Here is a 24493-nt window from a genome sequence, read left to right as displayed (position 1 = left end):
ACTACTGGAGACAAGGTTGTGACTGAATATGGGTGGTTTTGGAATATCCGGTGATGCAGACAAAACCTTGTTTTGGTGACTTGGTTTCCTTCAAAGATGGGGGATATCTGATTTACATTTGTTGTTGTATGACTCTCGAGTCAAACTAGTTAGTTGAAGTATGGCTTTGAGCAAGTATTGTCTAAAGTTAGAACTTTATATTTGCAGTGACTTTAACTTCTCTAATGTACACTCTGTAAAACTGTGGGTTTTGTAGGTGAAGAATGGCTCGGCTTTTAGTAGTGTGTAGAATGCAGGAATTCAGTCTTATTTTCTGGCATGAGAACAAGGAAAATGCCTTCAGGATGCTGGTAGCTTAATCTAACTTTGCTGTTGCTCAGATACCATGCTAATGAGTGCACTAGAAATAGGTGTGCATGGCTTCTGCAACAATTAGTTGACCTCTGTCTGCACTCTTCTTCTGAAGTGTTACTCATAACAATAACGTGAAATCAAGTCTGACATTGCATGCAGTTTATTGACGTTTAAGGCTTTCAGGTCAAATCCTCAAATGTTAGGAAATGTCAGAATTAAGGTTGAAGAAGCAACCATAGTTTGATTACCTTTTGTGCCTATATTAAAATACAGTCCTTAATACAACTGTAGTTCTTTTTTCTTCCTCAGAGAAGCTTTCTTCAGAACTGTTTTGCCCTTTCCATTGGGGAGTTGGTCTAGATTGGGCAGTAATAAAGCTTTATCTCTAGGACAATTGTTTCCTATACAAAAGTTCGGAGATGTAATGCAAATAAAGCAGAAGACTGAAAGGATTTTATTCTTGCTTGGTGAAGGCATCTAAATCCTGAGTGTATATACTGTATTCTATCCTTTTTCTGCTTTACGGTTGATATGTTATGTTTGGGAAGCTAACTAAAACTTTTCATAGGTTAACGTCAGTGGTATGTCTTGAGGTTTTTTGTGTATCCACTTGATACTGTAGGAACTGACTTACAAAAGCAGTGAGCAGGCACAACCAGGCCTGAAGTCAGTGGAAGCTTGTCTTTGAACATGTAATTTGCTGTATAACATAGTCAGAAAGAAATTAAGTTCTTATGTGTATCAGGTCAGGCACCTGAGTTTGATAAGTAGTTCCATCCTTAATCATATACTTTAATATCATATCTATTAATAGGCTTAATAAGCATTTTACTTCACTGTGATGAATACGGTATTTGACTGTTTTAGCAATATTACTCTAACACGATCAGTGTTCTACAAAGTTGTATGAGGAAATCAATTCCTGCTTTCAATGTAGAATTATATTCCGTAGTGTGCTCTTTTTTCTTTCTTTTTTAAGATAGACAAATGAGAGAAAAAACCCAAAATACTGAATAGTAACCTGGTAAGTGTGAATCTGGCAAGGATTCTGCAAGGGGAAAAGGGATAATGGCCATGCAATTAAGCTGTCATAGCATACTTCAGCTCTCATTTCCAAACTCCAGGTCTTAATTCTGTTTACTTGATGAAGTTATTTTAATGTAGTTTGGGTGCTGTTTCCTAGTTGTTAAAAATAATAATTGCAATCAAAACAGGTCTGGAACCTACTCACTAGGCAGACCTCTGCTATTTGAGCTAGTAGTATCTAATAATACTCTGTCATGCTTTATAAGGATCAGCCCTAGATAGTATGATCTATGTGCTTGCGCAAAGGGTTTTGCGGATATCTGCAGACTGTGGAGGACAAGGCCTAGAGAAATGCATGTTCTGACTGTCCAAGACTTTCATTGCCTCCCCCCACCCCCTGGCAATACACCTTTTACTTTCTGCCTACCTACACTACTTTATGCAATTCTTATCCCATTTAGTTGGTTATGATTTGTGTTAGGAAGATACTCCAGCCAATCTAAATTCTTAGCCTTTTGAGTTCCTGATTTGATCTCTGTCCGTCTTTCCTGCCATTCAGAGATGCTCCCTCTCCCAGCTTGCCCAGTTCTACTACTTCGTAGTGTCTCCTTACATTATTTTCACCCTGTGCTTGTTAGCTCATTTTCGTCTAGTGTTTGAGACCAGCCAGTCAGTTCTCCTGCTTCACTGGGATTTTCATGAGATTTGTTGTTTCTAGTACTTGTGCTACGGGTTTCCAGATTCTTTCCCTGAACAACTCCTGTCAGTCTCATCACTCTGTGATCCTCGTTGTTCTTGTATTTTTTTCTCTCTGGCGCTCTTTAGAGTCTCAGTTGAGTCATCCTAGCCCTGTTCAGTGCTAACTCTGTTTGCACTCCTGGCAGCCACCACTTCCACCGTTAAAATTGCAGCATGATTCAAGTTGAGAGGGATGTTTGGAGGGCATCTTGTCCAAGCCCCATGCTCAGAGCCAGGGCTAATGTTAGGTCAGGTTGCTCAGAACCTTGTCTATGCATGTTTGGACTATATCCACTCTTGTTTAATCTACTCTGTTTTTTTATTTCCTTCTTTTCCATGAGTTTAATCCTGTCCCCTCTGCATTAGGTCCAAATACCTTCTATAACGCTGTTACCCAGTAATGGGATGTTGGGAAGCATAAAACAGCTTCCTTTATTTTCTGGTACTTCAACTCAGCATATTGTGCACCTGAAAATGAAAGAAAGATCCTGTTCAATGCCAGACTGGATCACATTCAATAGATGTTTTAGCAGCTAAAATACATCCTGTAAGCTGGAAATTGTGCATCTTCTCTTCTGTTCCCCAAAACTTGTAAGCGTGACTGTGTTGACATTGTCACAACACTGACAAACTGTGCATCCTTGATGCAGTGGTCAGAATGAAATCCCAGTCTCAAAGCATGCTAGTGCGAAAGCTTTCCAGAGAAAGTATAGTCAGTTTTGGATTTATTTTCTATTCTAAGATACTCTTTTCCTTCAAGTGCTCTTTTTTGGAATTGGTTGAAGTGTTTTGGTTGAAATAATAAGAGATCTGAAGAAGATTCTTCATGTGTAACTTTTCAGCCCAGTTATGCTTGAGAAGATTCTAAACAGACTTGGAAATAGGATATTGTAATGGGAAGTGTCAGCCAATATTAATAATAGAGCTACCAATCTTACAACAAGAAATCATTATCTTTTACAATAAAAGATGTATTAAACTGTAAAAATGAGGTGAGTCACAATGCATTTAACTTCTTATTACTCTTTGGTTTCTGTTTTCAGCAGCATGGTTATATTTTTCCAAATTGACTTAATCTGACTGTCTGCTTACATTCCCTTCCCCCATAACAGCATCTGCTGTTTAACCATGAGATGCTATATCCATCCTTGCTTTAAGCCTGCTGCTGCCTTTTGTAGCACTGCTGTACTCCTCCATGTGCTGCTCATATATGTGGCTTGTAGAATGAGGCTTTTGGGGGGTTAGTCCTGCAGAATGGTGTAGCATGCTAGTTTGGGAGCTTAGCTGCTGTCGTAAGGGCCTCAGTGGTTTAAAATGCTAAATCTGTTAACTGGTCCTGTTCATTACCATCTTTCTCTTGGATTTTATCAACCTACAGCCATCAATATAATCAAATGAATACCCTTGCTTTCATTCACATCTGGAGATTTAGCTTCAATACACCTCATAGGAAGTTTAAACTAAATACCTGACTTTGTTCTGAAGGGGGCAAGGTGACCCTGTTATGAATTTCTGCTGTGGGGTGGGTAACCCACTGCTGAGACAGAGTGAACAACTCTCTCTATTTCTCTAATTCACACCTTTTAAGCTTTTAACTACTGCAATCTAACTTAAAATTTCGTTTCCATATAACTTTTAAACTGTCATGTGCCTAACTATTTCACCATTTAATTGTAACGATGTTGAGAATTTTCCCTATATATCTACAACTTAAAGTGACATCAACCTTTTCCTGGCACTATAACCATTTAATTTTCTATTTTGGGCCATAGAGCAGCACTTGCTAATTCTGTGGAATACCATATGGTAGCTTTCGTTTTGTGAATTAGTAAGACAAATATTACAGTATATGCTGTAGCAAGTAACTTAAATGTTTGAAAGATCCCATGTGCCAACAATCTAAGTTCCTTTTTAACAAAGTTAAATAGCTTTTAAGTGGAATTATACACCTGCTTCCTCTAATGTATTTGCGTAGCTATTTTCTTTGGAACTGTAGGAGGAAATAAATGGTTTCAAATAAACAGTGAAGCTCCTGACTTCAAAGAACTTCCTTCAGAAGTGAAATAACTTCGCTTTCCTTTTTGAAATGAATAAAAAATAATCATACCTTACCTTGTTACTTCTTTTTTCCTATGTGTATAAATCTACTGGAATTTTCATCTTGGATCTTTTATAAGAAAAGAATTACTAGTATAGGACATCTCAAATTAGTGTTGAAAATGCTTGGCTGGTTTTATTCTCATCTGTTGCATATCTTAAGTTATGATGATGTAAAAAGAAAAGGGTTCGTCCTTGGAGATGAACTCCCTTGTTGAGAAGAGGCAGTACAGCAAAATTTTTCTGCATTGATGCCGCAGAACAGTGTTTCTTCTTCTTCAATGACTCCTTCCTTACCTAGAGTATCCCAGAAATAAACTAGATATCATCTGCTCTCATGCTCTCCTTAACCAGGACAATACTCAAGTAATATGATTATAATGTAATAGTTTTTACTGGCAAAGGCTGCTTAATTAGGATGTCTGCAGATATTTGGTCTTGAAATAAGCTTATATATACACAAACAGATCAAATGTCCAAAAGTGTTAGACACACAGTTGTTTTCATTATTCTTGTAATAACTCAAGTACTGAACACTCCTGAAAATCTGTTGCTTTGTTCAGATTTCTTCAGCAGTTCAGTTCTTTTGCAAGTCTGATTTGTAAGGACTGCTTTTCCCCTACCCTCTTAAGATGCTGAATGTATGTACTTTTGCTTTGCTTGTAAGTGTATGTTTAGCATTTTCAAAAACTTGATGCCTTTTTTGCTCAGGCCTGTTATCAGAACTTTTTATTGAAGTATGCTCTTCTAATGCTGTATATAATATTAATAATTATTTATGCATATGCTGCTTACAGCTATCTTTTTGGAAATAATGCTGTTTCTACAGCTTCTTCCAGTTCACCTCTATTTCCCAGCAGATTATTGATAGGTTCAGAGAAACATTTTCCAAGTCTGTGATTAGTGAAATACTTAATTCTTATTGAAAAGCCAGACCTGGTGTGAATTAATATGAATACAAGGACTATATTTTATATGCAAAATGCTCTCTTTATCACAGTAATTGATCTGATTTCCTCTTACTTTTCATCATGGCCATAATATTAATATTAAATAATTTTAATTATAAATATTAATAAAAATAATGATTTTAATCACTAAAGTTGTTATAATAACATCAAATCATTAAATTATTGAAAAACATGCCTGTCACAGCTAGATAAGCATGTAGATAAGCATTTTATTAGAATAAATTTACTTTAATTCTTTTTTAAGGAAGCTTTTCTTCACGAACTTATTTAGGTTAGTATACTTGCATATTAATAAAGTACATTGCTTTCCATCCTATATTTGGTATTTTGTGAAGGCTTTTTTTTTTTAAGAAAAGAATATTTGTTAGAAAATTGAAATACTAATGTATCTTTCTTTTATATGGCCATAATATTTGAACTGCAAGGTTATATATTGTTTAACTTCTTAACAAACTTGCTATAGATTTGAGAGAGCTTGCATTCCTCTCAGAAATTGTATGCTAACATTCTTTTAAAAAGGCATAACTTTGAATTACTGGAGGATCAGACATTCAGGGCATCAGTTTAAAAACTTTACTCTTGCTGGCTGTGGTAGCAAACTGCAGTTTATAGCTAATTATATATTTAAAATAATGAGAAAAATGAGATTTGGAATAAAATTAATTCATTTCTGAGCTGACTTATGGTAATTGGTTTAACCCTGGAGACATGAGCTATACATGCTGGCTAGGTATCTAAGAAATCTTAGTAACTTGAAGAGTATCAGTATACTCCTGCTATATCCTATTTTTAGTTGTAGCCAATCTCTAATACCTGAGAGGAAGGTAAATTTCCCTTCCTCCTTTAAATTGGAAACAAAAAAAGTAATTAAAAACAAACAAACAAACAAACCCAAACTCTGAAATGCATTGGGCTAAGAAGGCACCTTCATTTCTGACCCCTGCAGGTGGCCAGTGAAAACTTTGCAGCTGGGGATTAAATCACTAAAACAAGTATCAGTTTCAGCTGAGAGACATCCAGCAAGCTCCAAGGGGATTTTATTGCAAGGTTAATAATGCTTCACAGAGAAGAAAAAAATATGGTGGTGTTTTGCTGTAGAACTTAGTGTTAAAAGGGAAGCTGTACCTGGTCAGGGGACAGTTGTGTAGGTTTTTTTTTTTTCCTCCCTGCAGACTATTTTTGATTATGAGGGGGAAAAAGTCTTCTGTGAAGTTCTCCTAAGAAATTGACCTTTACTTTGAACAATTTTAGTCCAGAGTTGAAATTCAAGTTGTTATTATGGTATCTAGCAGGGGGCTGTAGTCTGGCTCTCTTCTTCCTCTGTCTATGCAATTGGACAGCTGTCAGCATGTCCTGTGACATCCCGAGTTAAAAGACTTCAACTGTTGACTGTCATTTTAATTTTTTGTGGAAAGACATTTTCTTGAAGATTTGGCTTCTCTATTGCAATTTTTTCTACGCTTTTTTTTGTATGTGTGTGACTCCTTTTTAAGGGGAGGGGAAGCCGGCAGGAATGGTGCTCATGGATGATATGATTATGCATCGCGTGGAAAGTGACTTCAGAACTTGCTTAGTATTTGTTCTTGTCACCATTGTAACTTATTTCATGACATTCGTTGAAGGACCTTTTATTCATTCCTGAACATTCTGGTTAGCGGTTTTGGAAACATAAATGAATAGATGTATAGACATAAGCATTATTTCGGAAGAAGGAAGTATGAGAGAATATATTGAGGACAAGTATGGGGTGGGAGCATGAAAAAGGCAGTCAGAGGAATGGGGTTTAAAACATTTGTGAGAAAGAGAGGACCCAGCCATTACTTAGCTTTTTGAAGAGAGCAATAAACTGGGGCTACGTTCATGTGATAGTTGGGAACCAATTAAATTCTTCAGAAAGAGTTTGATTTACTTATAGGTTTAGGAAAAATGATGATAAATTGAAGTCAGGATAGGGGCATGAATAGAAATTACTCATTTTGTATATGAAAAAGTTAAAAGCCATGCTTTTCTCTTAAAAATGGTTAAAGAAGCATATCATAGGTGTAATACTTAGGTTATCAATTATGCTTGGTTTTCCCTCTTTTAATTTAAGGTCCTGAGAGCTCAACTGATGTCCAAGAATCTAGCTAATTTCTTTCCTTTCAATGCATTGCCAGTAATAAAAGTTCAGGAAAAATTATATCCTATTTTCCTGCTTTTGTAACCCTAGTTGTCTTAATTGTATTTTATACTGTGCAGGTATAGCTTTACAAATTAAATAGAATAGTTTACCAGAGGAGAATCAAAATCTACTTTATTCTCTTGGCAGGGTTGTCTCTGGCATTTGTAGCAATAATAGTAAAATTTTCTTTAAAAATAAAACTAAAAACTTGCTAATCTCCACATATAAGAAAATGCTAGTGTTTGTCAATTGTAGAAAAAAAGATCCTTTAGGATTTAGAACAGTGATAGAGAATGACAGTACTTGGTGGCTGTTGCCATTAGGCATCTATCATACGGAACTATAGTGTTCTTCAGCCATTGAGATTGCTTGCTGTTACTATACATATACAGAACATAGTGCCATTTGAGGAATTTTGTTCTGTTCCTTGTAGGTTTCTGTGTTATTTTTTATAACATTTATTGTTAAAGAATTAGGACATTACAAACAGTGAGTATGAACTTGCTGGATGTATTTCAAAACATAATATTATTAGTTTAGTTTCTGATACGTAAATAATTAAATAGATTGGAGTCTGGATGCTGCTTTATGATCAAATTAGTCAAGTTTACTCTCTTCATTTGATGGTGGAGAGAAACAACCTGAACATCATCTAGGCTTTTCATTGTGATAATTTATTCAAATAGGATATATTCAAAGTGTATGTGCAAAGTCTATTACAGCAGTAACTCCTTAAGTAGGTAGTTCTTAGTGTTTTAATTTGCATTGCAATGGCAAGATTTCATCCAAAAGAAAGCTGACCACAAAAATAAATGGAGGAAGTCTTAGTGGAATGCAAGTATAATATCGACAGCGTATCTGTGAAACGGAGGCCCAGAGCTGTTTTGCATAAAGCCTATTCTGTGGCAAAGCTGGAAAGAAAAAGAGAAAGAAAAAGAGGATTCACTCTGCTTTGGCACTGATGTTTATTTGGAAGCCCACATATCTCTTCCTACCTTGGCTAGTGTTCTGTAAGTCAGTACACTTATATAAGGGTCACTTATGTTTCATTTATTCAATTTCCACCTGAAAATGTCCTACATCAGAAGGACTGTGGAGGAGACCTGTGATCCACCATGGTAACAAAGAAAACCCTAATTTGTTTTCCTTTTCTGAGCAATCTGTTAGTTACACTGTTATCTATTAAAATTGTGATATGATAGGTCAATTTGTCTGTTGCAGTTTCTGTCACTTTAAAAAAAAATCTTATGTAAGACCAAAAAATTTCATGGTGTTTCTTTTCAAGGTTTATTATTTCAGTCTGATTCATTTCCTGTTTTTCTGCTAATGTACTGACAAAAGCAGAAACAAGTATCCTTCAACTGTTCTTTTGTAAATTGAGAAAATACGTAATTTATTGTATTGCAAGTGGCTGTGTGTAACTGAAAAGATTTATACAGTTCTTCCCTGTCTCAGGCATTGCTCGTGCATTTGCTTTCTGGAACAAATCCCTGGTGCATTTCCTTCCCCTGCCAACCCCATTGCTCCCCAGGTCTCAGCTCTTTACAGCTGGCAGTCCTGTTCAGATGGGAGAAGGATAAGGACAAGTTAAAACTGCTGTTCTCCTTGGATCATAATGTAAGAACCAGGTGATACTCAGTAAAATTTGTGGCAAATTACGTATTTTAAAGGGGTAAAATGCTTCAAACCATGCTTGATTACTGTTGAACCCATTGCCATAGAATTTCTTGAGGACTCACAGACAGAGTCTGTGTCTATCTTGACAGATATTTGAAATTTATATGGATAGCAATGTAGAAAGTTACAATAGAAATTAGTGGTGCATACTGGCAGGGAGATGAGCTTTCTAGATTTGAAAGTAGTCTGTCAGGAGTTCATGTTTAGGGGGTGGGCCCAGTGAGAGGTTGCTTGCATCCTTCATCCTCGCTATCGAGTCTTGAAGACAGGATCCTGGACCCCAGTGTAATTCGGTATAACGGTTCCTGTGTTCCTGTGAAGTTTGGGGGTAGTGAGGCATGTAGGTAATTAGTCAAATGACAGACTGTTTTCTTAGTGGTTACTGATATCTTGAAATGTGTTAGAATTGTAATATTTTGATACATATATTTTTATAAGGTTTATGATGCTTGAGTAAAATATGCATTTTGTTTTTAATACAGTATATATTAAAGGTGTGACAAAAGAGTATTTCTTACATAAAAGCTAAATTGCATTCCTTTCAAGAAAATGCCTAGAAAAGGTACACTTCCATCAGGACATTTTCAATGACGTTGTAGTCCATGCCATAGCTCACAAATTTATGGCTTCGAAGGCAGCTTGAAGTTTGCAGTTCCTTTTACAAAACATAATCAGTTGAAGCAATTGCTTAAATGGCTTTTTAAATAAATTTGGGGTTACATTATTCTAGTATTTAAACCCTTTTCAAACTACTCTTTCAGAAGTAGCTTGAGTAGTAGTATAGCAGGCTTGTTCATCTTTATTTCTCTGTTAAAGAAGATCACTTCAGAGAAGCAAAAGCAAGATGTCCTATTTTTAATTCTTTCTATAGTGAGCATTTCTTTGTGTATATTAGGTTATCTTAGATGCTTAACTATAGAAATCTTCATCTAAAAGTATCGACCTTTTTCTGTTATAGCTTATGAAGCTAGTACTGCAAATTTCATTAAATACTGTGGGATTATTTTTGTTTTCTTTTTCATCAAGATACTTGCCTTTTAGATACATGGTTCCTTTGAGGATGGGAAAGACATGTAATCTTGAATGACATTAAGCCCCCAGGCTACCATTAGAGACCATATCTTTTGCTTAGCAAAGAAAAACTTCAGGGCTCTTTCTTCAGTGATGTCAGTTATATGGAGGACATCATACTGTAAAATATGAAAAGGAAGAACATAATCATTTTCTGCTTGCAAAGTCTGGATATTTGAGAGACTATTGAGATATATATGAGGGAAGAAAGAACATGCTTTATTTCTGCTCCAGATGGCAGTGGGATTTATAAATGTCCATTAAAGATAGTCAGTGATGAGACACCGGACTGGTGTTTTAAGTATCTTAGAGCACAGGTGCATGAACGCCAGTTGTGAAGTTATTGTGGCTTAATACTTAGTGCTCATTAGCTCAGATATCGGAGGCTGACAGTTTCTGTGATCCCAGGCCACCCTGACTGTGAGATGAGACACGTTCTCTTCTGTCCGTAGTCTGCCGGTGTTACACTCTGACTGTGTGAGAGTTTGGCAAGTCACGTTATTTCTCTGCCTCAATCCCTATCTATAAAGTAAGAATGATGCTTCCTTAGTGCTTTGTTTTTAGAACGTAATAAATTATATAAGGAAAGACACTCTTATGTGTACGCCCACTGCATAATATAGTGGAAATGGTCTTGCTAGAGCTTTGTTTTGACTGGGGCTGTTATCATCAAGCGAGCAATAAAGAGTTCATATTGTTAGGAGAGTACGTCTATACATGTATGCAATATTTGGAACTGACAGTAAATCCTATGATTAAGTGTTTAATATTTTGCATTATAAAACCAGATTTTTAGGTTTTTGATTCAAACTTTAATTGGGCTGAAACATTTATATTGTGTTGTGCCTCAATCTGGATACTTAAAAGGTGTTTCTGAGAACATAGAGGAAAATGTTTCTTTTCTTTAAAAAAAAAAACAAACAAAACACTCCTTGCAGCTGCTCTGGTGAAGCAGTAATGCCAGTGTTTCAGAGCTGGGGTGGATGTCTGGGTTTTGGGGGTTTTTTTGCTTCTGCTTAAGCAGAAGCCTTGCTCCACCTTTATTTTGTCCCTGTGAAAATTTCTGAAGAATGACAAATTCTGGAAAATTTGTTCTGAGCATTTTATTTAGAGAGCAATTGGTGTGGTATTTAAATTCCTGAATATTTCACATGCAACCAGCCTGTTTCGGCCAGTGTAGAAATTGGTCAGATACTTAAGTTGCTTCTCCCAGCTTCCAGACATCAAGTCAGTGATGAGAGCCCCAAGTGAGGGGAAATTGCCTTCTCTGCTCTTGCTTCCTTGTCAGTTTGAGAGCCTTGAGGAGAAAGTGGGAACTGCCTAACTCCAGTTCACAGGAGGTACAGGAAAAGGTGATGAGTACAGGCAACAGAGGAGGGAGATGGAAAAGGGGTAAGAGTATGCCATGAGGAGGGGTAGGAAGAAAAGGTAGCATGCCAGGATGGAGGAAGTGAGGGTGATGAAAAGGCTGAAACTACTCAAACAGAAATTCTTCTTTTAGGTCAAATTTCACTATTTCTGATAGCTTCCCCCTGTTTCCCATTATTGGTACCATCCTGCTATATGAGTATTTTGTGTCCCTCAAACCTGAGGATCTGTAGAGGAAAATGAATAGAAGAAAAGAAGGGACTGTTCACAGGTGTTATCCTTAACCCCCTGCTAAGTATTGGCCAGCGTGGGGTGTCATGTGGGTTTGGTTCCTGGGTAATGAGGGATGGGAAGGCTAAGTGGAGCTAAGCCCTGGATAGCCCTCTAAGCCACTGCTCTCTGCTGTTGTGTGAGCGTGGATTTACTGCAGAGCTTCCTGTGCTGCTCCTCTCCGCTGTATTCCACGGCCCCTGGTGTGAGAAGCACTGCAGCAGGCTGTAGCTGCTTTGAGGGAAGGTGTTCTTCTAGGTTTGCTTTCCTCCTTAGAAATACATTGGCCAGTATTAATCAAATCTGATATGGGGATAGAAATCTCAAAAAGAAACTAAATCTAGCTAATGCTAGATTGGTCTTCCCATCCAGTGCCCACATGTTACTAAATCATATAAAATTTATATAAGAGAACGTATTCATGCCCTAAGCACAGAAAAAATTCTTGTTGACATTTGAAACATTATAGGTAACAGCTATGTTTTTTGGAGAGTATCAAGATAAAACTTCGGCTAGGCCACACTAGAATGAGGAGTCTGTGGTAGCCTCATCTGTACATCTGTAGTGTGTGGTGTTGGACAGGGCCCTCAGACTACTTAGTTGTTTTCCTATATGTCCATCTTAAGACATCCAGAAGTTGATTTGCAGATAGTTGTAGCTGTAAATGCTCAGCATAAGCTTTGAATGTACAGAATCCTATAAAGACATAAAACAGTCTTACAACTTCAGCAGCCTGCAGTGTCTTAATCCTATTTCAGGTGGCAGTTTTGGCCTAAATATCTGTTTTCCATTTTGTAAATTGGGAGAAATAATCTTCCACCGCAAAAATACTATGCAGATTTCACCCAAGTACTTTAAAGATTGGTTTGTTAATGCTTTTGAAGCCATAAGTCTGGTAAAAATGTCTTACGGACTTGGGTGATATTTGTGAATGCAGCTTTGTATGTTGTGAAATGGGAAATGTACAGTACATGAGGTATGGGACCTCATTTAATGGTAAGGAAATGAGAAATAGCCATGCATGTCATGAGGCCAGCTTCAGAAGAATCAGTATGTCTCTGCAGTCCTACAGGAAGTTCAGAAGCCAGATTGAGCCTTTAGGATACTTCTGTCTGACTCAATGCCCTTTTTCCTGGAAGATCTGGAAAATGGCTGCTAGAGCACTAACTAGCATCGAGACAGCACAGCTCTTTCATCTTCTCTTACCAGAGTTCATCTACCAGGTGTTGCACTTGCACCTTCTCCTTGTAGCAAGCAGTCATCTGCTTGGGTTAGGAAGCCCAGCTTAACCTATACATCTACTTACAGCAACACTGTTGGTCAATTTTCCGTTGCAGACACAGGAAAGGATACTTCCTGATGTCTCCAGAAGTGGTGGCAAGGGTCAGATATGCCTATCCAGCCTTCCTACTTGCTGAGATTGAACAAGGATTTGATTGTGTAGTTGATGCATTGTAGCACAACATGAATGGATGGAGAGGGGGGATGCTGAATTTGAGTTTTATGGGCAACTTGCATTCTGGCATCCTTAATTTTTGAGCACTCAGTTGTGCAGTGTTAAATATTCCTCTACTAGTCATTTCTGACACAAAATCTTTTCTGTTCCATTGAAAAGCCACAAATGTAGCTGAAGCTGCTCCAAACTCTAAGGGGAAAGTGTGGGCGTATCTAAACTATTCAAATTGTATCAAAACGTAAATTTAAAGGAGGTATGTTTTTAAATGCAACTGTTGTTATCTTCCTAGTATGGAACAATGTCAGCCTGACCAGCAGCAGTTTAAAAAGGCTTCAAGCAGCATACGCTTCAGTTGGAGTTGAAGCTTGCTAGTATTAATAGATAATGGTTAAGTCTGGTAATGTGAGACAAAACAATTTGGTTTTGGATGTAGTGTTGTGACATCAGTGTTGACTTGGCAGATCGTTATTCTAGTTTATTTGCATTTATTATTCATACTCTCTACCTATTTTGGTTTTAAAATACTTTTTGAATGTATCTTGGGCTTTTTTCATGCTTAAATTCCAGTGCACGGATCTCTCAATTACAAAACTTTCATAGCTACGACGTGATCTTTCTTTGGTAGATGATAATGACAGCTTTGTCCTTCTAAGGAGGATTCATTTATAATACTGGCTATAAGTTTGTAACAAAATACTTCTATAGTTGTATCCGATTTTAAAGAGTGAGGAATTGTGCGTGTCCCTTGAAAATACCTAATAGTTGAATGTTTTCAATCAGTGGACTAGCTTGAGGATGAGAAGTGCTAAACAATGAGATTGCAAATTACAAATTAAAAAGGTGAGAGAAATAAGGACAGGAAGGAGATTATCATGAATACCTTATTTTGCTAGTCGTGATCTTTTTTTAAATGACGGGAGCAGGCAAAGCACAGAAAAGACTTGAGGAAAAAGGAGGGAAAGAGCAGCCAAAAATAAGAGAACTTCAGAATTAATTTCTGAATAATTTTTCAGTTACACAGTTGTTTTTTTTTAAATACAGAGTTGAGTAATTTATTATAGTCCATAAATCCTCCTTACTGAAAACAGAGTTAATATAGCGGAAGCACGTAAAAATTGCAGTTTTTGCAAAGGAAAACTAATTTGCTGAAGTAGCTATTGTTTGAATCGAGACAGACTTGAAGCTTCTAAATAACTGTCAAATCATAAAAATTGGTACTTTAACAATTTGCCTAACTTAAAAGGGTCTGATTAAAATGTCTTAATTATAGACTACTAAAACTTTTTTGATATATTATATGCCTTATTTTTCAGGTGGTTATTAAACTTCAGAGTCACTGGAAAATAAAGTTAATTAACTCTTTCTTTGCACAGTGGAAACAGATGAGCAGCACAACTCTTACAAGGGACTTTTGTTCCTCAGTGACAACAATACGGGCCAGTGTTATTCCCCGTATTGGCACTGTTACACCATATGATTCATTTTTGTCTCATGCTAGTTGTAGCAAGGAAACCACATGCATGTTGCAGTATAACAAGGTTAGAGAAGTACATTTTGAATCAAGCATACAGAACAGTCATCAAGGCAAGGATATTTATTTGTTCTGTGGAAGTTTGTCCTGCGTTATAGAGCAGGGTCTGGAAAAACTCTCCCTTGCACAGACGTGCTTCAGCTTTGCAGTAGGAAGTTCTGTACTGCCTGAAGAAAGAAGCTGATGGTAATGTTTCTTTTCTGAAACTTTAGTTTTTTAGTTGGATTTTCTTTTTTTTAAACCCTGGCACCCCCCAAACACCCCACTATTCCCCTTCCTCCCCCCCCCCCCCCCCAAGACTCATTTGTTGAATTTGTTTCAAAAGCCAAGGGAAAGGCCTGGGTTGAGATCAGAGTTTAACAATCCATGTAGCTGAGGGGAAGGGCTCTTGCTGTGGTGGCTGGAGTTTGCTAAGAGTAACTGGCATCATGTCTGAGCATATTGTATTGATTGGATCTTGCTGGGAGATGGCAAAGGCAAATACAGGTTTGTCCAGATCACAGTCCCCTGAGTTGGAACAGGGTGTCTTAGTAAACTACAGATAGCTGCAGGTAATGCTTGATAGTGTCACCAGGTCATCTAGGAGCAGGCTTGGCTCTTAGAATATGAAACTTGAAGCTCTTCTGATTATTTGGGTTTGGTTTTCTTGGGATTTTTTGTTTGTTTGTTTGAATGTCAACATCAGCTTAGGTTTGTCTGTTTTTTTTCTGTCAGATGTTCATTTTTCTCCCAGGAGCTGATTTTTGTTCAAAAACCAAGTTGTGCTGACAGTAGCTGTGGAAGCTAAATGTCATTATCCTTTGAATGCTTGTGTGCAAGTTTGTAAAAAATCATGTTTTTAATCTGTTTCAGCCATTGCTGTCTCCTGTTGGGGTTCTTTTTCTCTGTTTTATGTGGCACTAGCTGTCAGATAAAAACTCTGACAGAAGTGGAAAAAGGAGCCTTTTATATGAATGGATGTGAGCAGTTAAGACTACTGTGTGAAGATGACTCACAAGATCTTGTTTAGTGAGGTGACTGTGAGTGTCCTTTCATGTACGTTTTGGAGTTTGAGGGTTTGCAATATCAGTTGTGAGGTTTATGAACCTTTCTTGATGGCTGTGTGTAGCTTGTTTAGGGTAAATATCTAACCTTTTGATTAAAAATTCAAAACATGACCAGTGTTGGATTGAGCAGAGGTGACCTGTGGTAGTTACAAAAAGGTGAGTGAATAGATGAGGCTTTTAAATTAATTTTTGAGCTCTTTTTAGTATAATTGTTTGTTCCCCAAATAGCCAGCATGAGGTATTCTGCCACTGTCGTGGACACAGTTTCAGCAGGCAGTTGAGAAATCCTGCAGTCTTAAGGAATCTGCAGTGCATACAAACTGTTAGCTTTGGCTCGTTTTCTACTGTCAGATAATTCAAATGACTGTTTCTTACTTGAGGCATCTGTTTTGTTTTTAAAGTTTGAAGAGAAGACAGATGCACTGCTGTCTGCCCTTGTTCCGTCTGGGTCAGGCTGTGAGGCCTGGAGGGACAAGGTGTGCTGGCCGCAGGCTCGGGCTGCAGCCCTGCTGGCCCTGGTGGCAGGCAGGGAGAAGATGACCCACAGCGCAGGTGCACCTCTCCCTGCCTGGCTCCCCAGTTGCTGCTTAGCTGCTCATTTTACCTGGCCTCCTAGCGCTTGCCTCTGCTGCTTCTTTCTCTTCCTGGCTCTGTCTGGTGTAGAAAATCTACCTGATGCCAGGAAGGTGAGCCAGTTGCATGGAGAGACCGTGTCTGACAAAGCAGCCGTCTCTGTCAGGAAAATTGAATTCAGCCTCCCCCCTTCCTGCTCTTCTGCATTTGCTTTGTGGCTCAGGAATGCAACCTCTGAGTTATGTTAAGGCTCCATTGGGCTGTGTAGCTACTTCCAAAGCATCTGCTGGCAGGAAAACTCTGACGTCAGCAAAGTTGGGGTGAGATTTTGCATTGTGCACATTCAGTCACCTCGTTCGTTATGGATAATGGCATATTGGAAATGAAGTAAAATACGAAGCAAAGAAAATCAGTCAGTGGTGTTTGTAGCCTAATACTCAGTCTATATCTTTATGGGTAGAAAATGTACTTGAAAAACTGTGTTGTCTCATCTGTTTATTATGAATGTTTGAGATTATATTGTAAATATTTGTACCTGATGCTTTCAGCTTGCAGGCTATTGCTTTTAGTTCTTTAAGCTGGGATCGCCATAACAGTTCTTTGCTGGAATTCAAAATGAATGTATTTTTCAGAAATATACTATATGTATTGAGCAAGGAATTTTTTCCAGTGTTGTTAATTAAGCAAAAAAAGGAGAAATCGATAATCGCCTACTGTAATTTGGCGTTCACAGTAAGTAACTTTCAGATAGAAAGCAAGCAAGCAGGGACTTAACAACACTCCGAATTTATGATCTACCAGAGAATGTGGTATTTTATTTTTAAGATAAACAGAGGATTGACTTTTGTTACTGCTCATTTAAAAAAAAATAAAAATCTTTGACTTGGAAATAAATATGAAAGCCTGTGTGTTAGAGCCAGTTTAAGATACTGGTTTCATCTAAGGCTTCTCTGGATGCAAACCATTCAGGAGAACTATATTTAAGGCCATCAGAGCAGAACTGTGGGTGTCACTGTGACAATTCAAAATCAAGCTGGAGGACTGCAGCTGATTTAAGAAATAAACAAGAAGCTTTTGTATGTTTTACAAATTACTCTGTTTTTTAAGGGAAAAAAGATGAGCGAGTTACTCTTGGCCTGTGGCAGTATTTCCTTCTGTACTAAGTTAGTTTAACAAATTTTATGTTTCTGTGATCTAGAAACCTTTTACATTTGACTTGTAAAAAGATAAGAGAATTGCTTTTACTTAGGTTTTCCTAAAAAGGGTATAGTTGAAAGCATATACCAGTGTTACTGTTTTAAAAAACACAAAGTATGGTTTTACCTTAGAAGCTGAAATAACATGGGTTGATTTGGAAATTATAATTAGAAAATGTTTAGCTGTTTTAACACTGAAGAAAATAAGCACAGTAGCTTTTCTAGGAATTGTATTTTGCTTGTTTCTTTTTTTTTTTTCTGTGCCTGTAATTGTTTCAAGTGGCTGATGCGTCACAGCCTAACCCACAAGGAGGCCTAATTAATGATGTTTCCTTAATTGTGTACAAAGAGCTGTTTAAGATGATGCGAGGCGGGGTAAGGCAACATCCAATAAAGTGTATTTAAAGAGACATATTAGGAGGAATATGTGAGTTTACGTATATATGGGCGTGCATGTGGAGTGGGAGGGTATCAGAGAAAACTGCTTTGTAACTCCCCCTCAAAAGCATGAAAGCAGGGGAGTTGTATTTTGAAAATACTCACTGTGTTATGGAGCCTGTCTACGGAGGTGTAACTTGCTAATTTAAAAATTATGGAGTAAATGTAATAGTGCAAATACAGCTTCTTGACCCACAGTTATTTTTCTCCTTTCCGGCAATTGCTCGGTGATTATGGCACTCAGCACTGCTCCAGACCTTTCATATCATTCCTAACAGTCAGAGGAAAATTATTCAAGGTCCTGTGACTTTTTCTGACTTTATATTCCACTATTAAATGCATTAAGCACAGAAGTAAACCTTTGAGTGTTGTTTTTAAATTTGGCATTTAGTGGGATAATACAGTTTTCTGATAACTGAGAATGTCACGGCATTGCCGAAGCTTCATTAGGTCCTGCATGATCCGGAGGGTTGGCTGGCACGCAGGTATGTGCCATGAAAATGTGTAATGTTTCTGCCTAATACACAGTGGGTTGCAGGGATCGCTCAAACCATCCTGCATTGTTTATTTGGATGTCCTTACTGAATCAGTAAGGACCAAGAAAGTTTCACAAGAATAAATCTTTAAAGCCATGAGAGTGTTTTTTGCACTGACTTTTCTAGCTACTTGGTATAGCGAACTTCTGCATGGAGAAAATCTGCTTAACCCCCAGTGTACATTACAGTTGTGCTGTATTGCTCGGTGAAAACTCTGGGGAAAAACTCACATCAACCTGGCTAAATCCAGCTGTATGCTGACACAGTGCATTTTCTGGCATAGTGTATGGTGTTGTTGTAGGTGGTATTACTGTGCTGGCAGAAAAACTCCTCATGTTGGCATGTATTGTATTTTCCAGCATAGTTAGAGGTACTTTTGATGACAAGGGTTCAGTTTTCTCTTGCTTTGTGCTTTTTAACTAGTGTACACGGTATTTATAACGCCAGGGAAGTTTGTCTGTAAAGGCTGTGAGAGCATCCCCCCTCTCTGCCCTCGCGGTGCTCGGTGGGCTACCTTTCCAGCCCCTGCGCTCCCTTCCTCCCCCCCCCCCCCAAAGTGCCAGTAAAAATGAACTTTTCACCCTAAAGTGTCAGTAAACAATGCTCTCCGTTTTACAGCCAGCCAGTTTTTCTCCTCTACCTTCCTTTTCTAGTGTTCTAATTTCTTTCTACATTAGGCTAGGCTAGGAGATAACTTTCTCAGTGCATTTGCCATTTCCTGACACCAACGGTTTTTCTGGAGGCAGCAAGTGTTTCCTGTCTGGAAGCTAGAGGCAGTGTTCCTGGCAGGGTGGATTATTTTTGTTTCCCTGGCTAGACCTTTCCCTGTCTTTGTTTTTGTCTCTTTTTCTTCCAGTTGTCTGTTTGTTCTTTTGTGATCTTCGTCTGTATTCAAAATTGCTCCAGTTTAACCAGAGCTGTCATTAAACACAAAACAGACTTAGTGATTTAAACTTATCCATGCAGGATTTTGCACTAACATTAGTATGTTGACAGAATAAATTGATAGGTCGGGCAGCAGTGGAATTAAGCATATTAAGTTAGGATTTGCACTGATTTCACTTGTGAGTGAACAGAAGTGGTTGGTTTTGCTTGCATAAGGCTGTACATGGACACTACGTCACGACGATTTCAGCGCTTATGGCATTAGCCATAGCAGGGTTTTGAAAACCCTGTTGTAGTTGCTTTCTGTATCATGGACCTGCTGCTGCTAGAATAGACTGGCTTGGATTATTCACTCAGTTGCCCAGGTTTTTCTGGAAGTTTTTTTCTGAGTTATGTTTTCCAAGACGATTGCTTTCTCCATAAAGAGACTCATCTCAAATACGACCTGTGCTCGGTGGCTGCTCGGGCCATGGGGGCTGAGACACACTGTCAGCTTGCAGTGCTCTAATCCCTTGCTCTGTGTGAGTTGTCGCAGTTACTTTCAGAAACTGTGCCCATGTTCTTACCCCATCCCAGTGTAAGATAACACAGCTTAACTTGTTCTCACTGAAAGGGTTCAAACCCTTTATTAACTTACTCTCTTTTAAAGTTAATTTTGAGTACCTTTTGAAGGTTTTATCCAAAGTGTCTCTGTGTATCCATTTGGTTAACAGAATGGATAAAATAGCACTACCAGAGGATTAAAAGGTGATACATGAATAGTATCCAGCACCTCTTACTCTGAGGCAAAGATATTTCAAGATTAGTGTACTCCCCCCCCCCCCCCCCCGAAAATAGAGGTTAGGCAGGCCAGAGAAAAATTCAGAGCTGAAAGACGTTGCCAGTCAGCTGATCTTGCCTCAGTGCGAGGGAGAAAATCTTAACAGGAGCCAGGAGCTGACATCTGCCACCTCTTCTGTGCCCCTCCCATACATAGCCATTGCTGTTTGATCAGGCATAATTACAGATATGCACGGGTAATAAATGCCATCCTATGTGCCCATTCTGGAAATTTGTGAAAGTCCTGGTTACTTTCATTTTGGAGAAGTTTTTCTCTAAGAATGATCTAAGCATTCAGAAGTGTTGTCGTATTTTCCACTTGCAGGATTGGTGACAGTGCAGGAAACAAAACTTTCCTAGCTCTTTTACATTGGCTGTACTTACAGATGGTTAGAATTTTTAAAAGCAGAATTTTCCTGTATACTCTTCTGGAGGTGGGAAAAGTTTGTTTGTTTGTTTTTTTAATCATCCCAGGCAGGTCAAACAAGAAGAGAGTTCTTTTAAATGATTCTTTGATACAGGCTAATTTTCTTTACGGCTGATGGTTCAGAAACAGTTAGTCCTTGGTTAAAATGACAGTATTAATACAGTTAGGCTAAAACAATGTTTTTTGTGCGTGGGCAGCTTTTGCAGTTTTAATCCCTTAGGATTGCTTCCACTTTCCAGATCACTAACTAGTCAGATGTTTTAGAACATTATTCAATATCTATGAATAAATCTCTCCACAGTATTCAGAAATGAAAGTACATACCCATCATTGCTTCAAGAGAATGCATTCTCATCACTTAAGCAAGAAAACATTGAGCTAGTGAGGTTGATAATGGTTAAAAGATTGAAATAATTGAAAGTCCCTGTGGTGTTTCGTTGGTGTTGTTGGTGTCCCCCTTGCCCAGATGCCCATGACTGGTTTGGTGTACACTTGCTTACAGTGATGCCCCACAGTGCAGAGGGGGAGCTTTTGGCCGAGCGAGGGAGTGCGTGGCTGTGCTAAGGCTCCTCTGCCCCATTGGGAGAGGGCAAACTGAGCCTGTTCGTCTTGGTTGCAGCAGATGTAGGCCTGCAGACTTGTAAATAGAAAGAAGTACCTCTCCACTGAGTTCTTAATTTGGTCAACCATTGCACTCCATATACCAGATTTAATGCTGCTGGTTCAGAAAATTAAAGTTTTGGGGGCTTTAAGGAATTCTTGCCTGTTTGCCATTTGCCAGCCTAAGTACAATGTGGGCCCTTGGGAGTATCAGTGGACCTTCATCTTACCGTGGCAGACCTTGCTTATAATCTACATCTGTGCTGGTGAAATCTTCTATTGAACATTTGAACTGTAGAGAAAAACTCTCTTCTAGCAGCTTTTTTTTTGGGGGGGGGGATTATGAAGAGTTGCTTTGGGGTTTAAAAGGATGGTGGAAGAAAAAAAAGAGGTGGCAAAAGAACTCCACGCTCCGTTAGTGGCAAGCATGGCCTCAAAGAGCAAGGGGAGCAGTTTTGCTGGAGCTGGCAAGCAGTCGGTCAAGACTTTCAGAATGAGTCGAGCAGCTTGCAAGACTTCCTTTCCTAACAGCAGCTGTCAGAGACACATGATACAGGATGTATTGCGCATCAATTTCTAAGGAAGAAGGGTTTTTTTGTTTGTTTTTTTTAATAAACTGTTGGAGATTTTTCTGGCTGCCAGGTTTGATTTGCCACGTGCTACATGCCGTTATGAATTTTGAAATAGAAGGCCATATGTCAGTGAACTTTCAGGGATTCTGCAGTGTTGCTGTCTGCGTGCTTCTGTCAGTCTCTTGATTCTGGTGGCTGGTCAGTCTGACTATCGCAGGCTGCGAGCCCAAGTGGTTCATTGTCTGTTTGCTTCATTGTCTTGCAAACAATATTGCTTTGTTCTGTGAGAATAGAATTTCCAGATAATTGACACAGAACTTTGTGAAAAAATAGTGCAATCAGAACAAGCTGTGACATAACAGTACAGCATTTAGATTTTCAAGAGATTGAAGTATCTGTTTCACAAATGCTTGTTTTTCTTAAAAATTCTTCTTCATGTGTGATAATATCTGTAAAAATCAAAATGTTATTTCATTAACATGATTTGGAATATTAAGTAATAATCTAGACAAAGTTGATTAGGGAGAATCATTATGTTTCATTCTGAAAGATGCTTTACAAATAAATAGCAACCTTGTTCTTGCTTTAGTGAACATCCCAGATGAAGAGTAGGTAACAGCTGAAAAGAAAGGTTACACGTGATGAGGGAGTTGTTACAACCTTTTGTCTACTTTTGATATCCAGTAATACGATACCCAGTAATATCCAATAACCCTTTCAATTCAGGGCTGATGGGTTTAGTCTGTTGTGCTTATGCCTATGCCAGCACAGAACTGATGTCCAAGATCTTGTCAGCACTTTCACGGGTGCAAACTCCAGTGTGATACTTGTTGGCAACTCAACTCCCAATCTTGTAAGCTTGCATAAGTTAAAGATGAAATTATTTCGCCAAAGCTGTTCTTCTGTTGTTTGATGTGTAAAGTTTGAGACTTGTCATGAGAGATTTCTGAAGGTTTTGAAAAACTCAGTTTGAAAAGACTTGCTAGTAATAGGAGTAGCTCTGATAACATTAGTACCCAAACAATTTTGTGTGTGTGAAGTGAGTCATTCACATATGTGGTTCTCAGAACACAGTAGGACATGGAGTAAAGGAATCTTCTTGCAAAAGTGTTTAAGGGATTGGAATAGCTTCTTGCTTAGATCAATTTTGTAAAAATTTTAACAACCTTACTGTTGCCCTCTTTTGAAAAAGAAAAACTGTGATGAGTAAAATTTACACCAGTATGTTTTAAAGTAGTTTTACAGAGCTCGGTTTGATTTAAATCCACTATTAAGTCCCCTTGACTTTGCATTTTTGTATCCTGGCATACTGTAACAAATCACTGTATGTGTTTGGTAAGGAAAAGTATCAGTAGGTCTGGGTACTTTTCTAAAGCTTGAGGAAATCTTCTGATATAAATTTGTTAACTTTCTTAATTAGAATATCTTTTCCAGTTTAATCCCAATTCCATCAACTCTTTATTTTCACCTTTTATTAGGAATCCAAGTTAGACCTCAACCCCCCTTTGCCCCCCCCCCCAACCTGAATGTAAAGATGCCTTTACAGTCTTGGAAACACTCAATGGCAGATATGCCATTATTCCTAATTTTAGTTTCTGAGGAAAAAAAATTGAAGAAAGTTCATTCTGTTATTTGTTGCAATTAAGCATTTCAGCTATGCTACATTATGTTACCATTAAAAATTTTTCTCCACTTAGTGCATATAATGGTTTTGTGAGAGTGTTGTTTCCATATAATTCAGTTTGTTTACTTCCAAGTTACAAAGTGTTTGTTCTGCATGTGCTGCATCATCTGTGATTAAACCAAACAGTAGCCCTAGCATGGTCTGATACCTATGTATTAATGAGGTTTTTGGTTTTTTTAAATGGGACATAATACCATAGAAGCATATAGCCATCTAAATTAAGCACTTTAACACTATTGCTCAGTCTGTTTTAACTCTCAGTGATGTCAGATTTTATTAGTTAAACTGAGGCCAACAAAAAAGGAATTGAGGATTTCTTTTTTAAAAAAGAGACACAGGCAGAAGGGTTGTTCCCCCACACCCCCAAATTTGAATCTGTTGTGGAATGAATTGACATTACAAATGTGTAATGGGACTTTTTTTGCTGTTTAAAAATCCTGTGTATTGGCATTTAAATTAATAGCTTCAGCTTTTGTGTATTTTTATGCATTTAATATTTTATTCCATTTTAATTTTGTGGTTCCTACACCATAAAATGATATACATAGTTTTAAAAATAAGATACCTTCTCTACCCAATCTGCTTTACATGAGTTTCTACTAATGTGGCTGGATCTGGTCAGAAATATGTTGAAAATCAAAAAGCAAATACTGTTCTCCAGCTGAATAAAAAGCATTAGATATTTCACATCTACGTGTATTATATTTGCATTAGACCTAATAAATTCAGGTGTGCACTTTCTTCTTCCCTGAGGAACTACACTGTGTTCCACAAGAATTACTGTTTTTGAATAGATACTCATTTGGGAGTAAACAAAAAGGTAAGCCATTCTGGAGGTGTTTCAGATACCAGTATGTTAAGAGCATCATAGATGAGAAGTTCCAAGGTTGCTGCGTGATCCCAGCAGGAATTGTGCACTGGAATAGGGAGGCAGGCTGTACTTCAGATGCGTTCATCTGTTGTCAGTGGATGAACTTTGAGCGCTGGGGGTTTTTTT

General features: G+C 38.0%; 1 protein-coding gene across 3 annotated transcripts in view; it reads left to right on the top strand.

Moving 5' to 3' along the window:
* The window catches only part of RNF19A (ring finger protein 19A, RBR E3 ubiquitin protein ligase), a 58825-nt gene that overhangs the window by 8126 nt on the left and 26206 nt on the right, over positions 1-24493 (top strand). The window lies entirely within an intron of this gene.

The sequence above is a fragment of the Apteryx mantelli genome, chromosome 2, assembly GCF_036417845.1.
Source record: "Apteryx mantelli isolate bAptMan1 chromosome 2, bAptMan1.hap1, whole genome shotgun sequence".
NCBI classification, from domain to species: Eukaryota; Metazoa; Chordata; class Aves; order Apterygiformes; family Apterygidae; genus Apteryx; species Apteryx mantelli.
The sequence above is the reverse complement of the archived record's forward strand: the minus strand, read 5'-3'. Positions and strand labels throughout refer to the sequence as shown.